We start from the raw sequence: 15,292 nt of genomic DNA on the forward strand, positions 1-15,292 counted from the left end.
ACCCATGGTCAACACAGTCAAAAGCCTTGGTAAGATCAACAAACAGGGCGGCACAGTGTTTCTTCTGGTCTAAAGCATTACAAATATCATTAAGCACAGACACAGTTGCAGTTATAGTGCTATGTCCTGCCCTAAAGCCAGACTGAGTTTCACACAGAATATTATTATTTACTAAATAATGTTTTAACTGAGAGTTTACTTGGGACTCAAATATTTTAGCTAAAACAGGCAATTTTGAAATGGGGCGGTAGTTGTTTAAATCAGATGGCTCCCCGCCTTTAAAAAGTGGTACAACAAAAGCTGATTTCCAGATTCTGGGGATGACATTTGTTTGAAGGCTCAGATTAAAAATGTGAGAGATGGGTTCGGCAATAAAATCAGCTGCACATATTAATAGGTACGGGTCCAGATTGTCCGGCCCAGGTGGTTTTCTTGAGTTAATTCCTTTAAGAGCTTTCCTTATTTCCTCGCATGAGATAGGTTGGAAGAAGAAACTGTTTTGAAATGGGGCGCTGTCATCTGAGTGCGCTTCAGCAGGTGAGTTTGATGGTATTTCATCTTTGTAAATGCTGGGAATCACTCCAGCTGAAGTGCTCGTTGAAACATTTTACTATCCCTTCTTTGGAGTTAATTTCAACTGAGTTCGCTATGATTTTTGCTGGTAGGATTGACTTGACTTTAGAATTAGATAAGGATTTTATTTGTTTCCAAAACTTTATTGGGTTGTTTAGATTTTCTGAGATAGAGTTTAAGTAATATTCAGCTTTTATTTTTCTTGTTAGGACTGTGCATTTGTTTCTTAGGGCCCGAAAAGTTGTCCAGTCTGCTGGGGCATCACTGGAGCGTGCTTTAGCCCACGATGTATTCCTCTCCCTGATTAGTTTAGCGAGTTCTTCTGTAAACCATGGGTTGTCTTTTCCAGATATTCTAATTTTTCTTATAGGGGCATGCTTATCACAGATCGCTTTAAATGATTTGTAGAAGTCTTCCCATGCACACTCCGCGTCATTTACTAACCTGATTCTATTCATGTCACTTTCATGCAGATCGCGAAGAAAGGCTTGTTTTTGAAAATGTTTAAAATGCCTTTTAAAAATATAGCGAGGCTTGGTTTTAATTAATTTGGAGTGCCTTACTATAGAGATTGCACAGTGATCACTTACATCATTGCAGAATACTGCAGTTGGTGTATATTTATGTGGCATGTTTGTAAGTATTAAGTCTAATAAGGTGGCTTTCTCCGGATCTTTTTGATTAATCCTGGTTGGAGCGTTTATTGTTTGTGTGAGGTTTAGATTGTTGCATAAATCTTTAATACCATCAGAAGCAGAAGAAAGCCAATCCCAATTAAGGTCACCCATGAGGAGAACCTCAGTGTTACAGAGGCTTTGTAGGGTCTCGGACAGTGAGGATAGTGTTTCTTTAATAGCTGATGGGGGTCTGTAACACCCCACAACAGTTAGGAGGTGGTGTTTAGTTAGACTGACTTTAATGGCAAGCAGCTCAAATTGTCTGGCCATGGAGATTGAAAGAGACACAGAGCTAGAGAATTTAGTTTTTACATAAATTGCAACCCCGCCTCCTTTACCTACTCTGTCGGATCTATAAATATTGTAGCCATCAATAGCGATTGCATCATCTGATATTGAACTTTTTAACCATGTTTCTGATAGGACCAAGATATCCACATCAGTTGTACGAATCCAAAGCTTTATCAAGTCTAGTTTAGGAAGAAGACTTCTAACATTTATGTGCAGAAAGCCTAGACCTGTTCTGCTTTTGAAATATTCTGGTGTGAGATTACTTTTTGCGGGGTCAGGATTTGAAATTGAATTTAGGCTCTTTTGTTTGTTTTGTTTTGAATTAGGATGAGACTGTTTATTCGGATGAGACTGTTTATTGTAGCCTATGATAATGTTCTCCTCTGATGCGAGTTCCAAGACGGAGGATGCAATTGTTCCAGGTACAGTCTCCAGCATGGTCATGGCATGGCATGTTGTTGGTGGGAGGGCTCGACAGTAGGGGGAGCAGGAGCCAGGAACAGTGGACTGAGGGGGAACAGTCTTGCAAATGGTTGGCGGCTGCGGCCGCAAGGGGGGGCTACTGAGCAATTGAGCAGTGGAGGTGACTAACTGGGGAGGAGAAGAAGTCGCTGCAACATGAAATGTAAACAACCGTCAGTCCTGGGTAGTAGTCCGAACGGTATAATGAATGTTTTCGGATAGCACTGAGTTCGCCAGTTTGCTCGGGTGGAGACCGTCTCTGCCATAAAAAGAGGGACAGTTCCAGAAGAGATTAAAGTTGTTAACGAAGCAGATGTTGAGAGCCCTGCAGGAAGCCAGGAGCCAGGTGTTAAAGGTCCCATATTATGCAAAATGCACTTTAGAGCGGTTTTCTATCAATAATATGCATCCTCGGCCTGTCTACAATCCCCCCTGGTATGAAAAAAGTTCATCCTCTCCCTTTTTCGCTTTCTCTGTCTTTAGAAAATGTGTGCTTAAACAGGCCATGTTGAAGATAGTCTGTCGGTGACGTCACCGACAGACTCGACGCCACCCCCTAGGTTGGTGGCACCGCCCCCGGTGAAGGTTTGCCACGCCTGAAGAAATTTTCTAAACCGTGCCATTTTTTTCCCCTGCTTGTTAACATAGTGGTTGCTCTGTTGTTAGCTGCACACACGAGCGCCAAAGTCATCAGATATGACCACATTTCAATCAATAAATGTTTTAAAATGAACAAACTATGCAAGTCTGGTCGCTTTTCCGCTGTCGCCCCCCCTCCCCTTTATTTACGTAAATGTGGTGATTTCAGTACATAGCCCAGCTCCTCCTCACTTTTCATTCAAACAAACTAATGCCACTGCCACAGTTGTTAAATTTCATCAATGAGACCAGCATTAAATCTCCTAAAAATAATGTAACCAGCCAGCGGTAAACCTCTAAAAGCATGCGGATACGTTACTTCGCTCGTTTTCTCCTCCGGGAGGAGGAGATGTCCGTGCCGGCAGATCAGCTCAGTAGAGCGGCTGCTGCTGCAGCAGACAGCCGCTGCCCTGGTGCCCGGTCGGGGCTCACACAGACTCTAGTCTGCACTACTCCCAGGACAGACATCGGAGCAAACTGACCACAGACTCTGGATTAAACTTTCTTGCATGAAACTGTGACGTGTTAACAGCGCTAAAGCCAGAATTAAAACAGGTTTTAGCAGCTTCTATGGCTGTTCGTTTGCCGCGAAACGGCGACAGCCGATGCTAATTTCTGTTAGCCCGTCTATGAGGTTTCACATTATACGTTAGCATTAAGCTAAGCGGACTTTATGCTTAGTTGTGATACTGGCTGTGTGTGTTTTGAACGTTGTTTCAAGCCTAGTTTGGGACTATTGGGAGCTACATGAACCACGAGACCGCACTGGCGGCGACGTCAAGAGCTGTCGCCACGCTGTTATATCAATCGCTCTGGCTATAGTGATACATCCACCCATAAACATTAGCCCATGCTACCGTTAGCCACATACTGTCCCTGAGGCAGAATCTTTCCTACTATGGCCACGCCAAGACCCGCCTTACTAGGCCTCTGATTGGCTGAGAGGGGCAAGGCAAGGCTGTGACAGACGGAGCTCATTAACATTTAAAGGTACAGGCACAGAAACAGCTTGTTCTCAGGAGAGCTCATTTGAGCGACTTTTAGACAGCTGCCATTCAGGACCACGGATCAGTTTGGGGCAATACATTTCGAATACAGTTTAGTTGGACGTCTGACAGCTGAGTGAAACTGAGTAAAAAGAGTATAATATGGGACCTTTAAGACTACGGAGTCTACTGAAGCGCTCAGCGCCGCGCGACAGCGTTGGAAGAGGGCCACTGATAAAGACGGATTTACCGCAGCTTTGCAGGTAGTTTAAAAGTCTGGTAAAATGCTTTTTCGTCACCTCAGATTGTTTCTGGGCAGTGTCGTTACACCCCACATGAATTATTGTGCGGTGAACAGAGGGAGGGAGGAGTTGCAACAGATCGGGTAATTTGTGGAGAATGTCTGGGACTGTAGCCCCGGGAAGACAGCGAGTGATAGCGTTAGGGTAACGAATGTTCCTGGTGATGCTATCTCCCATTATTAAAGTGGTGGGAGCGACCTGAGGGCGAGGTAGGCGTAGTTGAGGCGGGGTTTTGGGGTTGGTGATGAGATTCTCTGGTGGATCATGGCAGGGGGTCCCTCTGGAGTGTTGGCGCACAGCCTCTATCAGGACTCTGCGCCGGGAGGAAGAGGTCGAGATTCGGGGGCGGGACTCGGTGCGGGGACCATCAGCCGCGAGCGGGGTTAGGGCTACGGGGATACTGTGTGCAGCTGCCGGATCAGGACCAGGTAGAGGATTAGGGGCAGGGGCAGGGGCTAGACCAGGATGGAGATCAGGTACGGCAGCGAGCGGAGTGCTAGGTGGAGACGCAGCTGGATGTAAGGGGGGAAACTCTTCAACAGACAGTACATTATAGCGGGTGGAGAGGTTCAGTCTCGGGGGGGAGTTGACCTGTCGGAGATTCGTTTTGCGGCCACGGTCACGAATCACCACCTCACACCAGGAGGACACTCCATTTGGAGTCGAACAGGAGGGGCGCATGCTAGAGATGGGGTCCCAGGTGACAGTGTCCTGAGCGGCTGTGGTTTGCAGGGTTGATTTATTAAATTGCTCGGACAGGACCAGGTTAGATAGCGTAGGAAGACGGGTGGAGAGGTTGGACAATATTGAGTCTTTTTTCTCCAACTCTGCAGAGAGACGTCGGACATCTTCCTTAAGATCCGCGATCTTCTTGTATGATCGATGGAGAAGGAGGTTGGCGTCACAGTGTGGCAATTCCCCCGGGAAAGAGGATGAAGCCATCACAGATCCACGTAGGGCGCAGCCGCTGGAAGAAGTTCCCACGCTGTCAGTCAGCTCAGCTGGTAGAGTGCGATTCAGGAGCGCTGAAACAGAGGGAGGGAAAGACGGCAGCCAGCAGACAGCCAGAGAGAACAGCCAAGAAGCTATGCAGCCCGAGGCAACGGAGTAGAAAATGTGCCGTGCAGGACACGTACTCGCCAGGGCTCCGTCCAGGAGCCCGCAGCAGTGAGAAAACAACAATCAGCTATCCGTAGGGAGAGGGACACCTACCGACCAGGGCCCAGACTGGGCCCGCTGATGATAGACAGCTCAGGTTAGCCTCCGGTTGCGGTGTCGACACTCTCCGGGATCGCTTGTTGCTGGGTGGGGTTCACAAGGGAGATCATCCAGGTAACAAGGGGCAGTTATGCTCATATAGCGGTGGTGGAGTCGGAAAAAGTGAGCATATAGTGAAAAACCGGTGTCGCTATTAATGGCGTTCGGTGGTGACGGTGAATCACAGTGGGTCACAGTGGGTCGCACGGAATCAATAAAAAGTGCAGCGATCAGAAAAGTTTGATCGTCAAAAGCAACATCTCGGCTAAAAGTTACAGTATACTCATGTGGCAGGTGGCACCGAGTAGGGAAGGCCAGCTGAAAGCTACAAGTGGTGGCTGGTGTAGTTTTCCTCCAGGGGGGGCTACACCAAAAACTAGTCTATTATATTATGTAGAACCTATTCCAAAGGTGTCAAACTGAAGTACACAGTGGACCAAAATTAAAAATAAATTGGTACAAGTCGAGGGCCGGACTGGTTTAATGTTTATTGAGAACTTATTGAAATTACTTTATTACACATATTGGACCTGCAACTAACAAAGCCTGTAGGTTATTGCATATAAAACAACTTTAATCATTTAATAAATAAAAAAAACCGTTGCATTAAGTTCTATCTGCAGCTCTCCATAATGAAAACTTTTTTTCCACAGGGCTCCTTTGTTTCATGTCCAGATGCTTGTACTGGACCTGCCAAAGTCAATAATAATTTCTTTGGTCTTTGATTAAGCAACAAGTTGTTCTTGTTGCACCAGTCTGTGAACGCCCCCACCAGGTCCCTGTATTCATCTTCCTGTCCCTTCTTCACACATGCCACAATGGCCGTATCGTCAGAGTACTTCTGAATATGGCAAGATTCAGATCTAGATGTAAAATCCACAGTGAACAGTGTGAAGAGGTAAGGTGAAAGCACAGTAGGGGAGAGTGGGGTAAAGTGAGACACTTTTTACATTTGCTCCCCTCTAAGCGAGCTAAAATGATTTATCAGTAAAATTTACACATTTCCCATTAATTCAGGATGTTGCCTAGCAATGGAAATTATCAGAATGTATTTAGGACGAAGGACAGTGAAAATATGATTGTTTTAAAAAAAGTGGTCTCGTGTCTCACTTTACCCCAGGTCAGGGGTAAACTGAGACAAACTAGAAAAATCAATGGGGTAAACTGATACACTTACTTTTTCCACTCTGAAACTACCATAACAATACATGTTGTAACAGTTAGAGTCCTGACAGCTAGCTTGACAACCACACTTTCCAGAACTAATGTCGGACTAGTAACAGAATCATGGGGATTGGTCAATTAAGCACTTTTGTTTTCTCAACGCAAAGTGACTCAAGACCAAAATCAAATACAATACAAAATGTTTTAATTAACATTTAAATGACAGATAGAACCAGTTAGTCTGGGGGTCAGATTGTAGGCCCCGACAATGGTGACCATTTTGATCAAAAGTCCTCTTGTGTGGGGGGGGGAGCCGACAAAGTGGAATATGACTAAAATTGAGTTAATTAACCAATAAAAAAGTGAGCTGACTGAGAGCACATAGCATAACAAAGCAGTATGGCTACAAATCATTGATCACACAAGATTTCTGGCTTGGGGGACGAGATTCTAGTGTAAATCTTTGTGTGTGGTGCTCACAGTGTCTCACTCTTGGATTTATTATAATACATCCATGGTCTCACTTTACCCCGCTGCATTTGTCTCACTTTACCCCAACAACCCCATTTTAGAAAAAACGACCTCTCTAAGAAATTCAGGCTAATTTTCAGCCAGCATCATCACATGGTTTTATGTGTTGGTAGTTCATCATCATGTATCATAGAAGTTTTTCTACCTGAATCAATTGGCTTTGGCACAACAGTTGATTAAGTTGACCGCAAGAAATTTTACTTTTACATGCAAAAATCATATTTTTGTGAAAAAAACATGCTTTCCACAGCATCATGAGGTCCTCTCCTTCATAGCCATGGGGAAATGGAAGGGGCTTGAAAACATAATGGTCTGATGACCATAAATGTGTTCCGTTTTCTAGATATAGGGGGTGTCTCACATTACCCGGTGTCTCACATTGCCCCACTCTCCCCTACCATGTGGTACTCCCACATTGCTCACCACTGTGTCTGACATGAAGTTCCCCAGCCTCACATACTGTGGCTGGATGGAGCAAGATCACTGGATGGATCAGGACTGGAGGGAAAAGCAGCTGAGGTAGAGGGGCAGTCAGATGGATAAAACGTCTAAAATGAGGATAAAACATAAAGAAGGGTAAGAGCATGAAATTAATTAAAGCAGATATCAGCTTCACGGCCGTTTCGGCTAATGCTGCGTTCAAGGCAGGCTTTGGAAACCGTAAGTTACAGCTTCAAGTCACAACTACGACTTGGTAGCGTTCCAGGTAACCCGTAGCTCGTGTTTTTACCATCCTGTTGTCTGTGAAAGTTCCCTATAACGGCCACTCGTAACTTCCGACCCGTGAACTCGTACCAGATCGAACTGATATGACTTCACAGGAAGGAAAAACACAAAGTACGAGTTTCTTTGAACGCACCATGAGTTAGCAGCCCCCGCCCTTGTCAGGCATCAATTGGTCCTCGTGCTACGTCACCACATTCACGCGCATCCCTTGGCTGCACACACAGCCCTTCATGCCGTTCTCTCTCCTCATTGGATAACACTTGTATCCCACAAGGAAAATTTTCTCCTCGGGTTACAGCAGAGCAGAGTGACGGAGAGACTCGTGTTTAGGCTGAAATACTTCATGTAAGTGATTGCTGACGGAAAATAGGACTATTTAGGACTTATATTAACAAAAACATTCCACTGATATCTGCTTTAAAAATATTTCAAAAAATCAATTAAAAACCTGATTATAGTAAGGGAAACTATGAAAATCTCTGAACTAAATCCTTACCAAGAAGTTTCTTCACCATCGTGTTTAGGAAGGTGTGTAATATCACGTTTAAAATATTGAAATTCAACTCCTATGGGAGCCCACATAAAAAACTGCTCAAAGTAGGGGTTTTTCACCCAAACGGCGATGCCCACATAGTATTTCCCACTCATCTGAATATTATATGACATCACAAAATCCAGGAGGGTCTGTATAATGTCCTACAAAGTAGGCTAAAAAAGATAGAAAGTAAAAAAAGATAATCCTGGAAGTTATATTGACCCCTTGCAGCTACGTCACAATTAGAACGTTCGCGAGAGGCGACGCCATGACGGACGGCAGAAAGTGCTCAGTGATAATGTACTGCTCCCATAATACATCCATGACTGCTCCATGGACTGTATGGGTGCCGTCCAACAATGTGGCTCGATCACTTCACACTACAACCTTACAGCATTATCACTTATTTTAAATAGAATATCTACTCATCCGTTGCAATAATCTGTTTGTTTTTTTGTTATTCACCGTAGAATATCTCAGTTTTCTGTGCTTTTTCCACTGCTAAGGAGCTAACGTCAGTCAGTGCCACACTCCCCATACAGCAGCTGCTGCTGTCTTTGCTGCTGCTAACTACAGTTAACAGACCTGGAAAGTAAAACCTGGTCCGACCCGTGGGTGTTGAAGACCTGACCCGACGTCTGTCTAATTAGTGATCATTCTCTGATTAAACCCGGCTGAAAAATAAAAGAAAACGGGAAGCCGTCTTCGTTGTAATCGCCGCGATCCGACGGCAACTACGTTGTGACGGTGCTATGTTTAATACGAGCGTTAGCTGTTGTTAGCCACAGCATGTAGCTCAGCTAGTTAGCTTCAACTGTGTTTACATCGACTATACACTGTAGATAAACTAACTTATAATGGCATCGATAACGTGTCTGTATATCTTCACACTGGTCCTGTTGCTCATGTAACCCCGCCGCCAGTGGCCAGCCGCCAGTGGCCAGCCCCCAGTTCTTAGCTCTAGACCAGCAAGGAGTTGGTGCTTGGGAACAGTTTTAAGAACCAATATCCGGTTTTTAAGCGGTGGAAAAGCAAAGAACCGGTGCTAGTCAGGCTCTGGCTCCGAACCAGCACTGGAACCAGCTCAGTGGAAAAGGAGGGGAAACCCTACAACCACGGTATGTCACAAAACTATAACGCGCCCATTCAATTACATTGACGTTCACTGTTCTTTTGCCGTCCATCATGGCGTCCGCAGCTACCGCGAGTGGAACGTGACGTCACGTGCAAGGGGTCAATATATATACAGTACATCCAGCAAAAACTGAAACAAACAAGTTTGTTAGAAATGAAGAGAAGAAAAGCACAAGTGTGCTACATTGATCGCAAGCATGACAATATGTTACGTAATTTGCACACACACTGAGCATCACTCTCCATCCAGCATCCAGGCTCTAAAAGTGGTCGTTCCTGAAGAATGGAAAAAGATAGATGTTGCAATGTGTCACCAACTTGTTCATTCCATACTAGAAGACTTGGTGCTGTCCTTAAATATCATGTCAGGTCATACAAAATACCAGTGGTAGCTATTGTTGTGTGGTGTATTCATTTTTGCTTCAACTGATTTAAGTAAAACTAAAACTTTTGCAATCTAAGTAATATTATTAACCTTACTTTCATTTGTGTTCATTGAGATATAGATTAAAATCATATTTTATTTATGCTGAGCACTGTACATATGTCCAGGAGACTTTGTCCTGTCCTCGAGACGTGAGCGAGGGAGGATCAGATCATAGAATAGATTTAGTGATGAGGAAAGTCACTATCAGCTGCACGGGCGCATGACGTCTGTCCGACTACCCATTTCTCCGACCATACATTTCTTTATTTTTGCGTCCATTAGTCCGACCTCCCACTTCTCCGACTTAAGTAGCCCTAACCCTTAACCTTACCCTAAACCTAACCATAACACTGTAGAATGGGTAGTCGGAGAAATGAGCCGTCGGACTTTTGGGCAGTCGGACTGATGTATGCTCCCCCAGCTGCACATCTGTCAGCAGGTCAGCTTCACACTGTGCAAACTTTATTTTGTAAGACTAGAAGTTGACTTAGGGCATATCACGCCTGTGGATTGTTTTCCTGTCCTGGGTGAGGCAGGATCAGATGGTAGAATAGGTTTAGTGATAAGGAACGTCACTATCTGTCAGCAGGTCAGCTCCACGCAGACAGACTTTATTTTGTAAGACTAGATGTGACTTAAACCGTGACATGTTGGATATAAACACTAAGCACTATACTCACCCTAATTTATAATGATTATTGAGTTACAGGGTTTAATTTGTGCCAAGATCCGGCACCTCACCAGTTGGGACTGGTACCTATTTGCAGAGTCAAAAGTACATTCTGTACTTCAGCAGAAGTACTGAAAGTTTATATCCAACATGTCACTGTTTACCAAGGATGTATTCTTTGTTTGGAGCAGTTCTTCTGAAACAGGGAGCGGTTTACATCAGAGACTGTATCGGAATAAAGAAAACAATCCACAGGCGTGATATGCCCTAAGTCAACTTCTAGTCATACAAAATAAAGTTTATGCAGTGTGGAGCTGACCTGCTCACAGATGTGCAGCTAACAGTGACTTTCCTTATCACTAAACCTAAAAACACTAAAAGGTGGGCCAGTAGCAACTTTTGGCATAAGTGCGAGGCAAGAATGTACGTATATGGTTAAAGTGCTAGTTTTCTTGAATAAAGTGCTGGTTTTCTTATTTGAGGTAGATAAACTGCAGAGTGCTCATAGCTGCAAGATGAGTAAAAAAAATAATGATAGTAATAGAAATGTTAGCAATTTTGAAAATGTAAAAAAATAAAATGAGAATGACATAGTTTATGTAGCTGAGAAGGCAACAGTGGAAGACCAAATTCCAGCAACCAGGTTTCAGAAATAAATATGTACCAGCAATGGTGCATCTGTAATGCTCAGATAAACAGCAGGAGGAGAGGCACCAAAAGAAAACTCATAATGATAAACCAGGAGCGGAGCTATGGGTGGGCCTGGATGGGAACAGGGGGGAACAAGGGGGTGCCACAAGCAGTGGCATAAGTATCGACGGTGCAACCGGTGCAGCCGTCAGGGGCCCATGAAGGAAGAGGAAAAAAACCAAAAAAAAAACAGCTATCCAGAATTGCCACAGGCCCCTGTTTTGTGAATGGAATAGCTCTGTGCAGGCCGGTAAGGTAACGCTGAGCGGCTAGTATAGGAGGAGGAAATGATCATTTGTCCAATCACCTTGATACCTGTCAGTCATGATGAGTCGCGGTTTGAGCCCAGGTCAGGGCAGGCTGTTAGGATATGGAGCTGCTGTCCGTGGTGCTTAAACGCTGGTTTGCAGGGTGAGAGAACTGATACCTAGTCAGTACCAAGTCGATCCTGACACGTAAAAAATACGTTGGTACCTGCATTTTTTCTCGGCGGACTGTGTCGATCGCTGTCGGGACCGACACGGAAAGAATACGCACGTCGAGTTGGAGCAGCGCGTGGTCTCCGTGCGGCTGCAGTCGAGCTCGCGGCCGGACCTCGAGCCTCCAACTGCTCAGTGTGCGCCACAAGTTTGAGCTCATGTAAACATGACGACGTGCCGTGTGTCTTTCTCCCCTCGGTTGTCATGATGGAAACATGACGCTCTGACAGTGGTGCTGCGTGTGAACCATAATAAATCCATGGTATGGACCAGAGAAAATACAAACATATGTAAACGTAGGCTAATACTATGAGCTGAAAAATGAAACAATGTGTCATTTTTGCACCAGTTTGTGTGCGTGTCCAAGTGTGTGTGTGTGTGTGTGTGTGTGTGTGTGTGTGTGCGTGTGTGTGTGTGTGTGCGCGCGCACTTCTGTTTAGGGCGGCGGGTAGGGGCACAACATTTTTTTTGCACCGGGGCCTATCACCAAACTATCACTAAATTGGGTCCTCTGCTGTTTACAATTTCTATAAATGAATTGGGGAAAAATGTTGAAAATGCTAATTAAAATTTTTATGCCGATGATACTGTGATTTAGATAAAACTAATTGTCGTCCTACATCTCCGACTCCTATTGAGACTGTTTCTACTTTTAATTAGGCATCATCCTTGAGGACAATAAGTCTTTTAAGCCCATATTGAAAACCTGACAAATAAGCTAAAGGTGAGATTGGGCTATGTCCCTTTGGCCAAGTGGTTAGCGCGCGCAACTCTTACCAGAATATCCCTCACATCAGCGCCAGAGTCTGGGGTTCGAAGCCCGCCCGGGCCCTCTTCACCTTGCCACATTCAGATGTGACACTTGAGGGTCCTGTCACTATGCCTCCAATTGATCCTGCGCCCTGGCTACTTGACCAAGGGCATGTCCCTTTGGCCAAGTGGTTAGCGTGCGTGACTCGTACCTGGGAGTCTGGGATTCGAAGCCCACCTGGGCCCTCTTCACCTTGCCACACCATTTTTCATTGTGCTTTAAGATACATTACCGGCTGTAAGTCACTCACCCATCATTGTACTCTGTATGCTAAAGAAGCTGGCTGTCTCTGTCTGCACGTATAGGCTTCTACACTGGTACACTATAAAGCAATTATTGGACTACTTCCCTCATACCTCTGCACCTACTCACTCTCACATCAAACCCATCATACAGTTTGCACTCTCTGGACTTCCTATCTACCTCTGTCCCTAAAACTCATACTGAGTTTGGGAAGATGGGATTTGTGTACTCTGCTCCCTCTGACTGGAACAATCTCCAAAACACTAAAACTACAGGCATTTATCACCATTTCTGATTTTAAGACCAGACTTAAAGCAGAAGTAAGCGGAATGTTTGTGTTACTGTAATATAAGTCTTAAATAGTCCTATCTTCCGACAGCAATCACTTACATAGAGTGTTTGGTCTGAAACACGGGTCTGTCAGTCACTCTGCTCTGCTGTAAGCCGAGGAGAAAACTTTCCTTGTATCCTACAACCTTTATCCAATGAGGAGAGAGAACGGCATAAAGGGGCGGTCCTCTCTGTGTGTGCAGCCAAGGGATGTGCGTGAATGTGGTGACCAACCACTCCATCGGCTGACAGGAAGTTAGCCAAAACAACCGGATCGCTTACTTCTGCTTTAATGGCTTTTTAATGGCAAATTCTGGAGTGTGTAAATGTTTTACTGTAGTATTTTAGCATCACTGGATTAGTGTTCTTTTAGTGTGTATCATTGTGCAATGTTCTATCTTGCTTGATTCAACATAATCTCTTTTCCCTCCGGATCCCCTCGTACAGCCTTCTCTTCCACCACGCAGCCCTCTCTTCCTCCTTCTCTCCCCCCTATACCCCCGCCGGACTGCAGGACATAGGGCTCTGGACGTCATTTATTTTTTCTCTCTTTTCTCTCTGTCATGTCTGTCCCTTCTTCTTTGTGTGTATATGTATCTTGTTTGCTGCCTTCTTGGCCAGGCCTTGCTTGGAAAAGATATGTTTTATCTCAAGCAATCTGCCTGGTAAAATAAAGGTAAAATAAATAAAAAGTAAAATAACTCTAACTCTAAAATAACTAATATTTTTGGTCTCATTAAATTTATGGAACATTTCAAAAATAAGAATAACATTTACGGCTGCTCTCTGTGCTCAGGTACGTTTAATCATTTGTCAGTAACCTGCTGTTGTGTCATTCAGTCACATGCACCATAGATTGGCAGGTTGTTGTTTTTGTATGTTTTAATAAGCACCACCACTGTAAATACATACTAGATGAGCAAAGAGAGAGAGAGAAATAAAGTTCATCTTATCTGATCTTACTCTAAGCCATGTCATAGGCTGGAAGACTGAAGTTTGAATCCACAATCAGTCACGAGGAAGGACAAGCATAACAAGATGTGGGTATAAATATCCCCCTCATCAGCACAGAATCATCAGCGATTTCTCGCCTGCAACTGAATCTACTTTGCAAGTCAAGGTAAGTTAAGAGGTTGTACTAAAGTAGCAGATTTTACAATCAAAATTTGGGTGTTTAATTGTTGTGTGTGTTTGGCTAAAGGGTTTATACATTTTCAGCATGTTTTATACACGCGTCTTATAGTATCTCAGATTGTTGAGGGTTCGGTACCTATTTCATTACATCTGTTTAAATGTCATTCTTCTCTCTCATCAAACTGAACCAGAACAATGAAACCAAGTTCAGCCCTGCTGCTGCTGCTGCCTCTCCTGGGGATGTGCTCAGCTTATAAATACAGTAAGTGAAGTAGTGTGTCCTTGTAGTCACCTAAAAGAAATGATGAAGTGTTGTGCAGTCAAGGTCATTGAGTTTTCAGAGCTGCGTCCAGTGATGGAACAAGTATTAAAATATTTTAAATGAAAGAAAGAAACACCACAGTAATGTGTGAGTGACCTCAATAACCAAATGTTGTTATGTCATTTTTCCCATTCACAGAAAATGTGGCTCTGCGTGGTAAAGCGACTCAGTCGTTACTCGGTCATCCGTTGGGTGCCGCCTACAAAGCCATCGATGGAAACCGTGAATCGAATTATTTTGGTGCTTCATGCACCCACACCCCGGCACAGACCAATCCCTGGTGGAGAGTGGACCTGCTGGACTCCTACATCATCACCTCCATCGTCATCACCAACAGAGGAGACTGCTGCGCAGAGAGAATCAACGGGGCACAGATTCACGTTGGCAACTCTCTAAAAGACAACGGCCTCGCAAACCCACTGTGAGTCCTCGTTGGTCGTGAATGATGTAGATGAGAAACCTAACTTTGCTCAAGAATGGGCTGTAACGAAAACCATACTGCAATTGCAATTCGAATCAATTGCCTGCCATATCACAATTTAGATAATACTCTATTTTTGCTTGGAAAAAGGAATTTGAACTTATAGCTACAGTGGCATTAAAAGTACCATCCCAGGCGACTCATTTTTGGCTAAATTTTGGCAAAATCATAAACATCTGAGTATATCTGGTAAGTATTAGACAGTAATCGATGACATAATTGATTTGACATTGGATTCTCCTATCAGAGTGGCGTCCCTAGCAATGGTGATTCCTGATTGGACCGGTTGGGTGGGTGCTTATCAGTTGTGCAACCTGCATATGGACTAACCAGGTCCTACATCTTGCCATTTTTGTCCATTCTTCGTATAGCCTGAAGCCATAAATCTCTTCTTTTCTGTCCCACTTGCTTAACTATTAACATTAACA

The sequence above is a fragment of the Trachurus trachurus genome (assembly GCF_905171665.1).
Source record: "Trachurus trachurus genome assembly, chromosome: 16".
NCBI lineage: Eukaryota > Metazoa > Chordata > Actinopteri > Carangiformes > Carangidae > Trachurus > Trachurus trachurus.